The sequence below is a fragment of the Natator depressus genome, chromosome 1 (genome assembly GCF_965152275.1).
Source record: "Natator depressus isolate rNatDep1 chromosome 1, rNatDep2.hap1, whole genome shotgun sequence".
In the NCBI taxonomy this organism is placed as follows: Eukaryota; Metazoa; Chordata; order Testudines; family Cheloniidae; genus Natator; species Natator depressus.
In genome coordinates, this window is record NC_134234.1 from 259067199 (window position 1) to 259082637 (window position 15439).

The window sequence follows — 15439 nt, forward strand, 5'->3', positions numbered from 1 at the left end:
AGCACCAGCCCTGTGCAGATGTGGGGTAAGAGTGACACTTGACAGTGTCTGTCCAGCCTGAAGCAAGTCCTGAGATTGTTGGTTGGGGTGGGAGTGACACCTCCTCATGGAAGAACTTTGCTGCCCCAGCTGAATAGCAGTGGCTTTCTGTTATCTTTATCCTCGTGGTACCCGCATACCTTTGCATATTCCAGCGTTGATTGTGTTTCTGGAGGACAGTGCATGCGGCTTCTGTCTATCATGTGTTTTAACTCTGATCAGCATTTATGGATTTCAGGAATTCAGAGTGATGAGTAAATTAAGTAGAGTGGGTTTGTGGGGTGGCTAGGTCAACATCCTTTCACACACACACCCGTCTACAAACAAGTTCTTTGCCACCCTAAATATGCAGTCCTAGAAATATCACTATATGGAATTTTGAAATATATATATTTATATCTTCCATTTCAAAAGAGCTTGCACATGAGAATTATCTGGGGGATTTAGAGGCACTTCGGGCCAGAAATAAATTCCGTGCTGCGATTTGCTATGGTACAGCTTTCTGAAAACAAATGGCTTTGAAATGACTACCAGCAGCTAATAACTGCAAGGTAACAGTCTACTCCTTTGAGCACCAGAGGAGCCTGAACCTTTGAATGTTATTAAGTTCAATTTACTTCTGGAATTTTGAACTGGGCTGTAGCCCTGGAGATTTAAACGGGGTGGGGGAAGTACGGGACTCTTGTGCTTTTGTATCAGGCCAGTGGTGGGTGTGAGGTTATTCAGTCTGGTTCCCCCTAAAACTCCTGTGGAGCCCACTTAGGAAGGTTCTGCTAACAGAAGATTGTACCCAGACAGCACAATCCAAAACTGCCAAGTGCTGGGTAATGTTGCTACCATCAATAATACGTGAAGTCTGTAGGTAAGATACACTTCAGAGCGTGAGCTGGCCATCTGTAGCGTGATTAGAAAGCAACCACTCTTCCCCCAGCATTACACAGATTGACAAGGTTCATTATGGGTTTGTTTTTCGTCTGAAGCATCAGGTATGGGCCACTTCCTGAGACACAACCCAGGACTGGCCCAATGGTCCAGACTGATGTGGTGCTGTTTCTGTGCACAGCTCGAATGGATCCAGGATTGTTGGAATGACAGGGGCCTGCTGTCCGCACAGTAAAAAAGCATTAGCAGAAAAGCATGTTGTATTGCAGATCAGGGACAACACCTACTCTATGCAAGATCTGAGCCCCTTAGAACTGCCTGTTCCTAGCTGAATCTGATGTACATGCACCAGCAAGTACATACACACCTTTTCAGGTGAAGTCTTTTATTCAAGTGATCGATCGAATGCTAGCAAAAGCAGCTCTGCAGAGACCACAACAAAGTCTCTTTATTGCAGTCCCATTTAACGCCACACCGAACAGAAGCAACTATTGGTGTAGAGAGGAGAGAGAACAGCTTAACAAGCTTGACTGCAGATTCTGGCTGATAACATTTCAGAGGGCTTTCCAAAACAGCCACAGCCTAGCTTTACTGTAATTTCACAAACCAGCTAGATTCCCCATTCCTCTAAACCCGGGCCCAAGACCATGCCCGCATCTCAGTGCATTCAGATTATTTTAGACCTTTTCTACACTAGACTTTATTGCTTAAAGCTTCCCTGTGGTGGCAGCCGTGGTGGACGTGCCAGTACAGACATGGTCCAGGCTACTGCTGGCATTTTTACCACCATATTCTCTAGATCGACTCTGGGCAGGGTGAGATGGCACAGTAAAAACACCAGTATCCTGTCTACACTAGCACTACCACCAGCAACAATGGCAAATGCAAAGACAAAAAGGGGTAGACACTGCCTACGAAAGGGAGGATACAGTTCTGTAATCTCCTTAGCTAGCAAAATGAGTCTCTCAGAAATTTCCCATGCTGGTTCCTTCTGTCTTGATCCACTGAAAAGGCTCCTGGCATGTGAATCATCATCATGTAGCCTCAGGGCTTCCTTCTCACCACCCTTGCTACAATCCCTCACTCTCACATCATTCCCCCCTGGAGCTTCCCTCAGGAATCCTCCTGGTGTAACCTGTATGTGCCAAATGAAGAACTGAGCATTACTTCTCTCGCTTCACAGGCAGACATCTTCCAGGGATGGTTCTGTCAGCATTAGCCCCAGAGTCCACAAGGATTATGGGAAACATAGAAGGTTGGTGAGCTCTGTTATATTGATGCAGGAGGAAGGCACCTTGACACTACCTACGTAGCCCTAGACTGATCTACAGGAAACAAGTATACAGAGCATTAGTGTGAGGCTGAATATTATCCATATGTTTAATGTTTTTGTTCTTACCCTTCTGTTTGCTTGCCCCAATTAGCTACTCTTTACTTTAAAAAAAATGAAGTTTGACATCTCATTCCTCCCTGAACTGGAACATCACCATTTAGCATAGAGTGTGATTAAACCTTATGCTTCAGGGCATTAACTGTTCTGCAGTGAGATCAGGAAGGAAAGGTTTCCCCTCCTGTGTTGGAAAGCATTGCATAAATTAGCCAGCTGTATTATGGATTTTTCCTCCCCCTTCCTCTGAAGCATTAGGTAGAGCCTTTGCTGGATGCTGGACTAGATGAGCAGTGATCAGTTCTAGGGAGACAATCTAGGAATTTTCATGTAAAAATTACATTGTCCACAATGTAGTCAAATGTGGGGCGCTTGATCAGCTTACGGTCAGTTGTGACCATAAGGAAGTGATGGAAAACTCATGGCATGGGATGTTTAAAACAGAACTGGATACAACACTGCTCTTATTATCATAATCATTTACCCTAAGGACCCAAATCAGATAGGGACCCCATTTTTCAGAGCCCTGTATAAACACATGTACACACAATCCCTGCCCCAAAGAGGTTACAGTGTTATTTGGAACAAGACGCAGTGAGTTACAAACAGTAGGAGGGAAAGGAGGAAATGAACCAGAGAGAACAATCTTGCATGGCAGAGGCCAGACAAGGCTTTTTGCATCTCTCTGAGTGGTGCACATTGAACCACCAGGTGGTGCCCTATTACAGAATGTCTACTTTTTCCTTTGTGTGTGTGTGTTAGTTTTGGGGATGGAGGTAGCTGTATAAATCTACTGCCTTCCCCCCTCCTATCTTAGTCACCTCTGCAAAAACACGGTTCATTTAGTCAGTGGTCCCTTTTCCTTAAGCCTCAATATGGTTATATGAACAAAATATGAAATTACACTATATGGCATTACAGAAAGTGAGGCCTAGCCAGGGCACTTCAGGGGGATGACATTACACACACACACACACACTATCCTTAGTTTCTTAGTCTCTAAGGTGCCACAAGTACTCCTTTTCTTTTTTCTTTTTACGAATACAGACTAACACGGCTGTTACTCTGAAACCTATCCTTAGTTTGTTTATCAAACAGCAAAGATTCCTCACCCAGCCCACCTTCAGACCTGGGAAAAAGCCTACAGTTGCCCTTCTCTTTCCTGATGTTATAATGCATCTTCAGGGAATTATTCTTTGCGAGGATAATTCTGCCTCTGGTCTTCTTGTTTTGCTAATGTCGGGGCTAAGGGAGGGGGTGGATGATATGAGATCACACACACACACACACATCCCTTTCCAAGGCTATTCAGCCATCTTTCTCTGCAAAGAACAAACAGCAGAGTTACAGTCAAACACTATGTGGTATTGTACTTACAGCCCGGCCCCTGGCTCCTGGAGACAAGTGATTACATGAGAAGCTCAGTTTTCATTTACAAAAAAAGGATGTTTTTAGCTCTCACAGTTGCAGGAAGAGGATTATAAATGTGATCCAAGCACTTGCACATTAAAGGCTCAGAAACCAGAAGATAAGTAAGAATGCACATTGTCTTAAAAATCATGAGAGATTTTTTGTTTTTTAATTCATGATTTTTTTTTAAACGTTTTGGGTTGGAAATACTGTAAACAGCAAGAGAAAAACTGAAAGTCTTATGAAGACCGCACTAAAACCAGAGAAACTCCATTTAACCTGCATGCAGCACACGCATTGTAGAGAAAGAGGAGCAGAAATGTCAATTAGTATCTGGTATTTATTGCGCTGAGTGCCTTCTCTGTGTAGGTTCTCTGGTGTTTTATGAGACCTCCCTCTGCAAACAAAATAGGACTTCCTATCAGTTTTTAAATTTTGCCTCTTTGGTTCTTTTAATATTATAAACAATTTATATCCTATGTAGTAAATAGAATTGAATTTTTTTTCACCTCAGGACAGATTAACATTAAGCTTCTACTTTCATAAACATAAAAGCATTTTCTATTAATACAATAAAAAGCTTTGTACCTTGCACAGTATCTGGATTTCATGCAAGGTAAAACGCCAAACTCACACAGCTCAGTGGGAGAGAAAAGCTTTTGTAAAGTATAGGCTATGCTGATTTCCCTCTCCCTTCCCCTCCTCCCCTACCTCCCATCATCTTGCTTTGGCAGAATTATATAACCCAGGATGTAAGATGGGACGTCTGTATTTTGTATTCTACAGTCAAAGTTCTATTGGAATTGAACAGCTCTTCCACTTACCAGCACCAGAGCTATAACCCCAGAGAAAAAGAGCACAATTAGAATACACGTAAGGCAAAAAATAATGCTAAAGCACTGTAATCAACAATTTAAAGAACAAAAATTTTTACTTATCAGACTGTAGATGTTACTGCAATGGTTCACACATTAGACCAAATATGGGAAATAGAAGAGGAAAAACACTTTTCTCACTCATTCTAGGTCAGGTCTTTGCTAGAAATTTTTGCCAGGATAGCAGCGTTGGTTAGGGGTATGATTTTTTTATGACATTTTTATACTGACAAAGCTTTTTAGTGTAGATGAGTCCCTAGTCACAAATTCCGCCGATTGATGTCAAGGCAAGGGAAAATAGAAGATCTGCTTTACTGATATGTTTACTTGATGAAGGAATTGATGGTAAAAGCTGATTAAACATTCCTTATTACTCCCAAAGCCCAACCCCATATTCTGGAATTAAGAAACTATACCAGAGTTACCCAGTAGCACTGTGCGAACAATCTATTTCCTTAACTGATTAACTGAGGCCTAGTCTTCGCTAAATAGTTACTTGGATTGTACTTAACTCAATTTAGTGTTCTCACATTACTGGCTGAGAGGCCAGTGGGGTGATACTGGGCAGGAGGAGAGGACACACCACTATGAGCTGGATTTTTAAAGGTAATGGGGTGCCTAGATATACAGATAAACACCGAGTGGGATTTTCAAAAGCACCTAGACACCAAATTCCCATTGAAGCCCACGGGGCACCTATCTACATCTTTAGGTTACTATTACCTTTGAGAATCTGGCCCTGAGTGAATGGCTGTGTGGTCTCCTGGTGGAAGAAGTGTGTGTGGCTGAGCAGTGCTTTTTTGGGGAGAAGACAGGGGGGCGGGGGGCTGAGAGGTTGATCCTGCAGAGGGCAGACACAGAGTTGCATGTATAAATACAAGTTGTCAAAAAGAGCCAGAGGTTCCAATTCTACATTAATGACAGTCCAGCTGTGTGGACACTCTGTACCTCATCTACGCAAGAAAGTTGAACTGGTTTAACAAATCACGTTTTCAACCAATGTAGTTAAACTGCTGCAAAGCACTGTGTAAACACACTTATTCTGGTTTAGCTTAAACTGATTCCTAATTGATTTAAACTAAATGGAACTAAGTCGTCCCCCCTGCTCCCGATTTTTGCTTAACTAAATTGGTATAAAACAACACCTTAAATTAAAATGGTGCAAATTTCTCATCTAGAAGAGCCCTAAATCACTTATCTCTGGGTAATCTCAACTCCCTACTGACAACTCACTAACATAGTTTTGTGTTCCACACCTGTCTCCTTTTGTCCAAACTAAAATCTCAGCCTGTCTCCCTGACATCTCCTCATGGATGTCTTGCCATCAACTCAACCTCAACATGGCTAAAAAAGAGCTTCTAATCTTCCCCCTAAGCACCCCCCGCCCCAGCCACTACCTCCTTTCTCAATCACTGTGGACAATACCACCATCCTGCCTGTCACTACGTTTGCCAACCCCCCAAGATTGTCCTGGAGTCTCCAGGAATTAAAGATTAATCTTTCATTGAAGGTTATGTCATGTGATGAAAGCTCCAGGAATACCTCCAACCAAAATTGGCAACTCAACCTTTCACTCAGGCCCGTAACTTGGCCATCATTGACTCAGAGCTCTCTTTGGGCCCTCACAGCTGGACTATGTGTCTAAATGAGTATTTCTCAAATGCGGCCACTGTGGCCACATGCAGCCACCAGAGGCTTTTCTTGTGGCCACAACAGCCTCCTAGGCTGTGATTGGAAGGGGTGGGGAGGGCAAAGTAGTGTCTCCTCCTCCCCGGTGCTCCTGGATGCCCTGCCTTGGTGTTGGTTGCTGGGGCCACCATCAGGGGTTGGGCCCTGCCCCCCTCTGGAGTCACCTAGGGCACAGTGCTGGAGGAGCAGGTAGCCGGTGAGTTCCTCCACCTTCCCAGAGATGGTAGGGCTCAGGCTTCAGCTCAGGGCAGCAGGCTCTGGCAGCAGGCTCTGGCTTCAGACTCCATCCTCTAGCCCCATCCTCCAGCTGCAGGAATTTGGGCTCTGGCCTCAGGCTCCAACCCTTGCTGACTCCTCTGATCCCCACCAAGAACTAACCTGCTGAGGCCAGTCATCTCCTTTTATCTGGGCCAACAGAGTCCTGATTGGCTGTTGCTAGCCTCTCTAACCCTTGTAGGACCAGGTCTCTGTGGTTTCCAAAATGGCCACTCCAAAGAGTCCTTTCTAGGCAAGTTTGGAAGACCCATCTTCACTGGTCTTTTCCTCTCAGCTCACTGCTTCTTGGGGCAGATAATAGTAGGTCCAGGGGGCTCCCATTACGGAGCCACAAAGATCAAATGCACCCCATCACAAACACTTATGACTGTGGCTACAGAGAATGGCAATGGGAGTAAACCTTTTAAAATATCTTCATTTGTACAATTCTCTCATAACAGGAAAGACAGACAATACAGGAGAATGTATAATTCACATATAGAGTGCCCATCTCAGGAAGCAAGAGACAAGGGCTGGGAATGGAAGCCAGGTTTTCCAGAAGGCAGTGCAGAGCACTAACCACTAGGCAAGCAGATCAGGCTAGCAAAGGGGATTTTGGCTTTTAGTATCTTCTGGTGTCTAGGAGTAAAAAGGTATCAGAATACAGTGAACAAATACGTCTGAGCTTACCCAATCAAACAAGTCTCTTGGTTTTAAATGGCTGCTATTGTTAGATATAAAATCCAATAGAATCTGAAACAGCAAATAAGTGTTGTAGTGGGTGAGGCAGAGTGCTTTTTCACACAGAGAAATAGGCTCACCAAGAAAGGCTGCATGGTGGGATTGTTGTTCCTTACCAGGATTCAAGCCCCTGCCACAATATTTTAATGCATATGTAAGGGGACTGTTGCCCCCTTACTAACAGTCAGTGGGGGTGTTTTAGTTGCTAGCTCCCAGTACTAAAAAGGGGGGAAGGGTCGATGGGGAATTAGGACCCTGAGACTGACTGCCCCCCAGGAACAATGGGGAGAGGCCAATGCTCCAGGTCAGCCTGAATGACAGGGCGGGCAGGCTAATCAGGGAGTCAGGAGGCCAGGGAGGTCCTGTCCTCCGTGTGAGCTGGAATTGCCTGGGTCAGGCAGAGTGGGGCCGAGCTAAGGAGAAAGCAGGGGCCCGAGCTGAGCTGGGGAGCAGAGCTGGGCCAGATCCAGAGAGAGCAGACCCTGTCCTGGGAGCAGAGCTGCAGCCCCAAAGCCAGAGGCACAGCCCAGAGGGAGCAGACCTGTCCTGGGAGCAGAGCTGCAGCGAGCAGAGCCAGAGGGGCCAGAGAAGCAGCCCAGGGAACTGGAGGCAGAGCAGCAGAGACAGTGTGGTGGTGGAGCTGGGGCTGGAGCAGTCTGGAGCTGGGTGCGGTGAGCAGCTGGGGAGAGCGAGGGGGACCCTGGACAGTGGGCCCAGCACAGAGAGACGCCTCAGCCAGGAGGCTCTGCAGGTCAGACTCGAAGGGGGATTGGTAACCCCGACAGCGCGGGGGTGACACTGGGAAGAAGGGCCCTGCCACCTAGAGCCTGTGGCCACCACCAGAGCAAGTGTCCAACCCACAGCATCCCTGCAGCACAGCCAGGGCCTGAGAAGAAGGCCTGGGACTTACAAGGACAGACTGTGAACTGCCCGGACATTCCAGAGACACTGTTTGTTTTGTGTTCCCTGCCACAGAGCGGGGTGATGTGTTCCCTTTAACCTTTCCCATTTTTCCTTATTCTTTTTAAAATTAATTGTTGATTAAATAACTTGCATTTGCTTTACCTTGTATGTAATGGTCAGTGAGTCAGAGAAGTGCAGAGAGAGTACCCCGGAGTGGGGACACCCTAGCCCCTGTCCTAGGTGACAACAGCAGGGTTGGGAGTTGAGCCCCCCAGGAATCCTGGGCCCAGCCTTGTTGGGGTTACGAGGACTCTGCCAGACAGGAGAGTGCTCAAGGGCAGGGAGGCCACTGGGTAAAGGAAGTGGGAGCGAGGACTCAGGTCCTTTCGCTAGCCCACTTCACCGGGGTAGTGCAGAAGCCAGGAAAGTTCCCCACAATAGCGGGACTATTCTCCCACTTACACATACCATACTCAATAAAACTTTGGTAAGACTTCACTTTCATTAACCCTTCTCCCCCAGCCTCACAGCCCCCTGTTCAGATTCCTCCCGCCATCTCATCTCATCCTTCTACAGCCACAGGAGAGCCCTCCTGTCAGCTAATAGCTCTCTGGGGACACCCCTCCTCACCCCGTAAATATGTCCTTCATTATCTCTGCCCAGCTGTGGTTTATAAATTGTTTAAATCTTTTCTAGGTACAGATAACGATCACAATTACCCAGAATACAAAAACACAGTCAGCTCAAAGTGTGGTTAGGCTCTGCCCTACTTTCATTGACTTAAGATGAAAATGCTCTGTTTGAGGGGTGGGGGAGGGGGAAAGAGACAGAGAAGAAACCCACTTCGAGAAATACAGCTGCATTTGTTCAAACCACATAGTCCTTTCCTGCTGTCCTGCTTTGGACCTTATGTGAATAGAAACAAAATGCTTTTGAGATGTGAAACCCGAGACAGAAGCTCAGATTCAGCATAGCACTTAAGCACATACTGCATCAGGGTCAGAGAGAGGCCCAGATCCTAGAAGGTATTTAAGCACCTAACTTCTAAGGCCAGAATGATTATAGAACAGAGCAGGTGCAGCAGATAAGGACTGAGATGCATTGGCAGAGTACCTCCCACAGTGCTTAATATATTAACCCATGTACGCAGAGATGTCTTTCATCATATTAAGTTAGTCAGTGGCCATGTCCAGAGAAGTGGGGTAGAAAAGAGCCCTGGACTTTCCTTGCTGTGACCAAACCCCTAAAGAGGTAGCACTTAGCAGTGTTTGTCCTAACAACATCAAAGTAATTGTACATCTACATTGCAATGTCTACATCCTTACAGCATGACACAGCAACAATTTGCAGTGATCAAAAAATTGTTATAACTGAAATAAATGTGGGAGACCCTTTAACTTCCCTGCATGTAATAGGCTTACACAGAGTAGGATGGACCGGCAAATTTCAGCAGCAAGGATGCATGCTACCCAGATATATATGACTCTAGACTTGAATGTGCAGTTGCTAAACTCCTCAATACCGTATTTTTTCAGGACTTTCACCTCTGGAAACTGTAAGGGACAGCTGAGGTTTCACATCTCTGGGTCTATGGCCTTGCCTAAGATAGGAAATATTTGCTGAATTCTCTCACCTTTTCAACTCCACCAGTGGTAGCAATGTGGAGGGAATACTAGCATAAACAAGATAGCAGCCACTTGCACTTAAAGCACAGTGTTGTGTGGCCCTCCTGTGAGCAGGGTTAGACAACACAGTAGTAAAACACCAGCAGCATTGTATTTACACTAGTGCTCCCACTGGTGGAGTTGAACGAGTGGTAGCAACAATAGTAAATTTCAGGGGAAAAGGTCTATTGTAGTGAAGACCAAGGAGAGACTAAGAGGATATAGTGTGAAATATGATGCACTCACAGATAATATTTATTAACACCGTTGACAATACCCAGCTCATACAGCCTAGAAAGTGTGAATGACAGAATACCCAGAAAACACATTAGAAAATTCAGTTAAGAAGTTTTTCATGCTACTGGAAAAATGTTCCCGAGAAAGAGAAGAAACAGTAATAATAATGCACTGCAGTTATACTTAGTGCATCTATAGCACCTCTCCTCAGGATTTTAAAGCACATTACTGCTATTAGCAGCTTTGGCCCTAATGGATAACATATGAATGATTTGTCTGTGTGGCTTATTTTTAAATAAGGTAACTATATCAACATATAAGTTAGAGGCTGCATTAATTTTTGGCATATTCCCTGCAGGTTCAGTGGTGGTGGTAAAACATCTGGGCTTCCTTACTTCCCCGTCTCCAGTTCATCCCTTCCTCATGCATGATCCTGAGCCTGCAGAGAGCTCCTCACAAAGTGTGGGGACAAAAGGAATGGTGCCCCCCCTCCCCCCCAGCGCACAGATCTATTATTTATTTTTACTTGGGAGTCCAAGAATCCAGATACTTACAATATGACTGGATTTATGTACAGATCTAAGCAGAGATGGGACATATCCCTAGTACTAAGCTGTTGTATAATATAGTTCACAGTCTGCTGTCAAAACAGCTACCACCTTTCTAGGTGGATACATTCTTTGATCTAAACGTAGAAGTAAAAAGTGAACCATCTTGTCCATTTAGAAATAATTTTGTGCATCATCAAATTTTTAGGGAAGCCTTCTGCCTTGAGAATCTGCAGCTGAAGGAACTTTAAACAGATTGACTTGTACAGACAGGTTCATATCCTGCACTTACTGTAAGAAAGTATCAAGCATAGCTGCATAGAAAGTAAAAGCAGAAAATGAAGTTAATTCAAGAACATCTTAGCCGTATCCCCAACTGGTAGGTAAGCTCTAACAGACGAATTCAGCACTAATCATTTCAGAGGTATAAAACAAGACTCAAAGAAAGAGATGAGGGACCTGGTGTGTGTGGATTTACACTATGTGTAATGAGAGAGAGAAGGAATGCATAAAGCTCTTTGGGATCCTTCTGGATGAAACAGGAACCATTTTACATGTATTTCTCATCTGAGAGTGTTAGGTTGGCTTGTTCCTGCTATGGGTCCCAATTCAGCAAAATATTAAAATATATGGGGAGTTTTATTAAAGTCAATGGCGTCACTGACTTGAATGGAACGCCTTGTATGCTTATATACCTTACTGAATCAGGGCCATAATGAAGTAGATTCAATTCTAACTTATTCTCATGAATTTTAAGAGACAAATGCAAACACTGAGTGGTGTTTTTTTTTATGAAAGAGGATTTTTATTAATTTTAAAAATATACAAAATATAGTTTATACAAACTGAACTGTTCTCAGCCCAGAGTTCATAACGTCACATTCATTAGCTTACATCATAGGGAAGTGTCCTTTCAGATTTAATCCATACAAGAGACAGAGTGAGTGGTCTTATCTTTTAAGTGAATTGGTGCAGGAGTCTTCTCTATGCCCAACCAGGTATAGCTCAACCTGTACAGTAGCTGTTCTAAGCCCCGCCCCCCTCCCGCACACTGTATCCCCGCACCACTATGCCTCAGCATTGATGTAAAGGGCCACCTCTAGGGAAGCTGGGTTTCAGTGGCCCATTCAATCCTTGGCCTCTCTACTGGACTATCAAGAGTGGGGTCGTTAACTGCCATCTGCGATTATGAGTTGCCTGATGTGTACACAGGCTGGGGAAAAAATTCTGTTCACTTGGCCACAGGCAGATAAGATTTCGAAAGCTGGTTGCCTGACAAGAAAATGTGGTTGTCCAGTTTCCAGGTTGTGGACTCATTCTCTTGAGTAAGTTACGCTGAAATACTGGTCCTGATGTGATTGGCTAAAGACTTTTCTCTGTATTGCACTTGTTCTGTTTTGGAATATTATGCCCAGGTTTCCCACTTCTGTTCTCTAGTTTTTAGAGCCTACATTTTCCTTGGGAAAGACATATCCTAATGGACTTTGGAGCCTAAGTCACTTGGGCATTTCTGAAAATGTTACCATGTCCATGTTTTGCTCCAGGTCCTCTCCCACCCTTAAAGCCAGAAGAGAATAGCCTGAGGGGATTGAAAAACATCTACATGAGAGCTATTCATGTATAACTCCATCAATTCCAGAAGCACAATTTGTTATTTATAACAGTGGCAGTGTGGGCTTGTTTTGATTAAATGTATAATGGAAAACCCACTTTCTACCAGGACTGTCTTATTGCAAAGTGCGCCTGATCCAAAGATCACTGAAATCAGTGATAGTCCTTTCATTGATTCAATGAGATCTGGATCAAGCCAAAATCTAAAGTATTGCCACCAAGAACAATATCCTGAAAAGCAGGCGGCTAAAAGCTTTGTTAAAACATGCATGTGCTGTCATTTATTCTGGATCTGATGCATTAGTGCATTTTGAGAGCAAACCATTGACAAGGCATTCTCCTTTTTCCTCCACACTTTTGTAAAGCTGCCTAGCTTTACTGTGGCTGACATTAATTAGGCCCATTCTTCTCCCCTCTGACTGGCACAGATCAAAGCTGCTGCTCCTGAAATTACTCAGCCTGCCACCAGCCTCCCTTGTTGTCCTGGTCTAACAGATAGGAAGCTTGACTGTCTGTCTGTCCCAGGCAATATGATTTTCCCCCAGCCTATTTCCATGCTTGTCTACTAGGAACTAGACTGAAACCCCCACATCTCAGTTCAGAAAAGCAGATGGTAACAACTTTTGGTCACTACAGACCTGGACCTGGACTCAAATCAGTGACAGAGGTAAAGGGCTGGGAGTCACATCTGCAATTCTTTTGTGCTATCCAGTTCCTTCCTGTCTGAACAAATTCAAGGGAAGTCACATTTGGAACTCAACTATTTAGCTTGAATCAAAATTAGATTTTTCTGACAATAGTGCTACTAGGTGTAGTGGCCTGAAAGCTCAGATAACTCTCCAGAAAGGAATCGTGAGTCAGAATGGCTGTCTCAGCTCCCTTTTTTCGTCTTTCTTTATGACACCTATTCTCTCCTTTCCACATCCTCCCTAATCTGTCCCCTCTTCCTGTAAGGCAATTACATGACACAAACAGAAGATTCCATCAGTCTACGTATACAAGTATACAACACTAATGGGGTTATACATCCAAGGAACTGGTATATTTGGTGTAAACTAAACTAAACTAAACTGAAGAAGTCAATACAGTCTTGTACCTGAGTGTATCCTTGTAAATTATCAATTCTAGCAAATTACAAGGAATACTAATGCAAACATACAGTTTTGGTAACATCGTGAGAGGTCAAATCTGAGACATTATTGCATGTATAGGGAAAATTATATTTGGAATTCTGATAACGTAGGAGGGCCATTCAGGAATCCGGACATTCACCATGCCCTAATGCTATGCAATATATGAGATGTGGAGGTTTGTGTACACTCAATATTTCTAGGTGGAGTTTGATCTGGTGAGGCGGGTTCATAATGAACACAGACCCTTTTCTCAGAGGTAGTGATAACATAAAAGCCATCAGCTGGGGGGGTCCTCTGCTGCACATGTGCACACTGGGAGACAACTAACAAATTTCAGCCAAGGACTCTGGGAAAATTACAACATGACTGGTTAAGACTCAAGAGCATTATTAAGAGAGCTGGTGAGAGCCAGGTTAGTAATCCCATCCGTTAGGAACTTCCAGTTTCTTATGCTTTGTTTGGGATTAAAACTTGAGCACTTTAAGGCTTGAAATACAGAACCTCTTATGAGTTCAATCAACGTTAAACTTTTACCATTAGCAAGAACACATTAAAAATCCATATGTGCGCTTGTATAATTTCCTCAGCAAACTGAGGTGTGCCAGTCAGAGACCTGAACCAACCTTGCTTTCCTACTCCCTGAACAGGGTTTTGAGGGTAGTAGATAACGAGACTACTATAAAGAAATTACAGACCTGCAGACATCCAAAGAGGCACTAGGGTACATGTCAGGAGATGTTTTCTCCTTCTTGGGGTGGGGATAGACAAATCTACATTCAAGGCGTCTTACAGAAATATCTCCCACTGAGTGTCAGCAGCAAAATCCTTCTTAACAGAACACACTTTACAGAGAGAGAGAGAGAGAGAGACAGACAGACATTTAAACACTCCCACAAGCAAACAGTTATGGTTTTACTTACTTAGTCCATGTTTTTCCAGAAGTTTTAAAAAGTTTTTCCATAATCCTGGGGAGGGAAAGCACCATCTCCAAAACCCTTTACACCCAAATTGCCACAATATGTTTCCACACCATAGTTCTCCCAAAATTGGTTTCTTTGTCCCACACTGTGTTCTGAGAGACCTTTGTCTTTGTATTAATTGGGACAGACATGCGTATCATCCTTGTTTTAGACATTAATAATAAAAAATACTTAGCACTTATATATTAGTTGTCATTCATAGAGCTCAAACCAATTTCCTATGGGGTGTGCACCGATTAAGCTATTTATAATAGAGTGTTAAGCATGTGCTGTGTGGTTTAGGTATAAAGCACGAACATTAAAACTAACTAAAAGATCCCTCTATTAGGAGCTAGAGTATTTTATTTATCCTTAATGTAATTTTCAAATAGAGCAATCGTGGCCATTAACAATGGAATGATTCAAGAGCTGTTAGCTACACAACCCAAGGTGCTCATTTTTAGGCCAAACAATCGGATAAGAACAGTTCACAGCTGGGTCAAAGCAATGGCATGAGATGGCTCTTCCCTCAGTGTGTTACACAACCATTGTAAAACAGAGCCATTCCTGAGCACAGCTGTGAACTTTGAAGAAATAAGTCAGTTCCTTTTCCTAGTGCATGGAGTAAATAGAGGAAGGCAGCCAGCATACTTCAGGTGTTGCATTTGCAGTGGGGCAAAGGAGGGGAATGAAATGCCACGTAGGTAGAGAGGACTACGTCCCACCTGTCTTCCAGAGATGGGGTGAGTAAGGGAATGCACAGCACAGCACAGGGCAGGCAGGTGGCATTCATGGTTGAGGAGGGAGCTCAGAGGCAGTGGTTCTGCAGCAATGCCCAGAAATAGAGTGTCTGAGGCTTCGCCTACAGACTGGGAACACTGATGAAGAAGTTTAAAATGGCACAAAATACTGCGGTCATTGACTGCCTCCTGTTGACCCACCTGCCTCTCCATCTACTTTGCCATCAGTCCCACCTGCGGTATAACAGAGTACTTTGGTTGTGCTGTTGAGGAGCTTGTCATGCCAATTTCATTGAATAAGTTTCTTTTTAAAAAATCCTTGTAGGGCCTGGGGCAGGGCCTAGTTCCTCTTTTCACTTTGAAGTG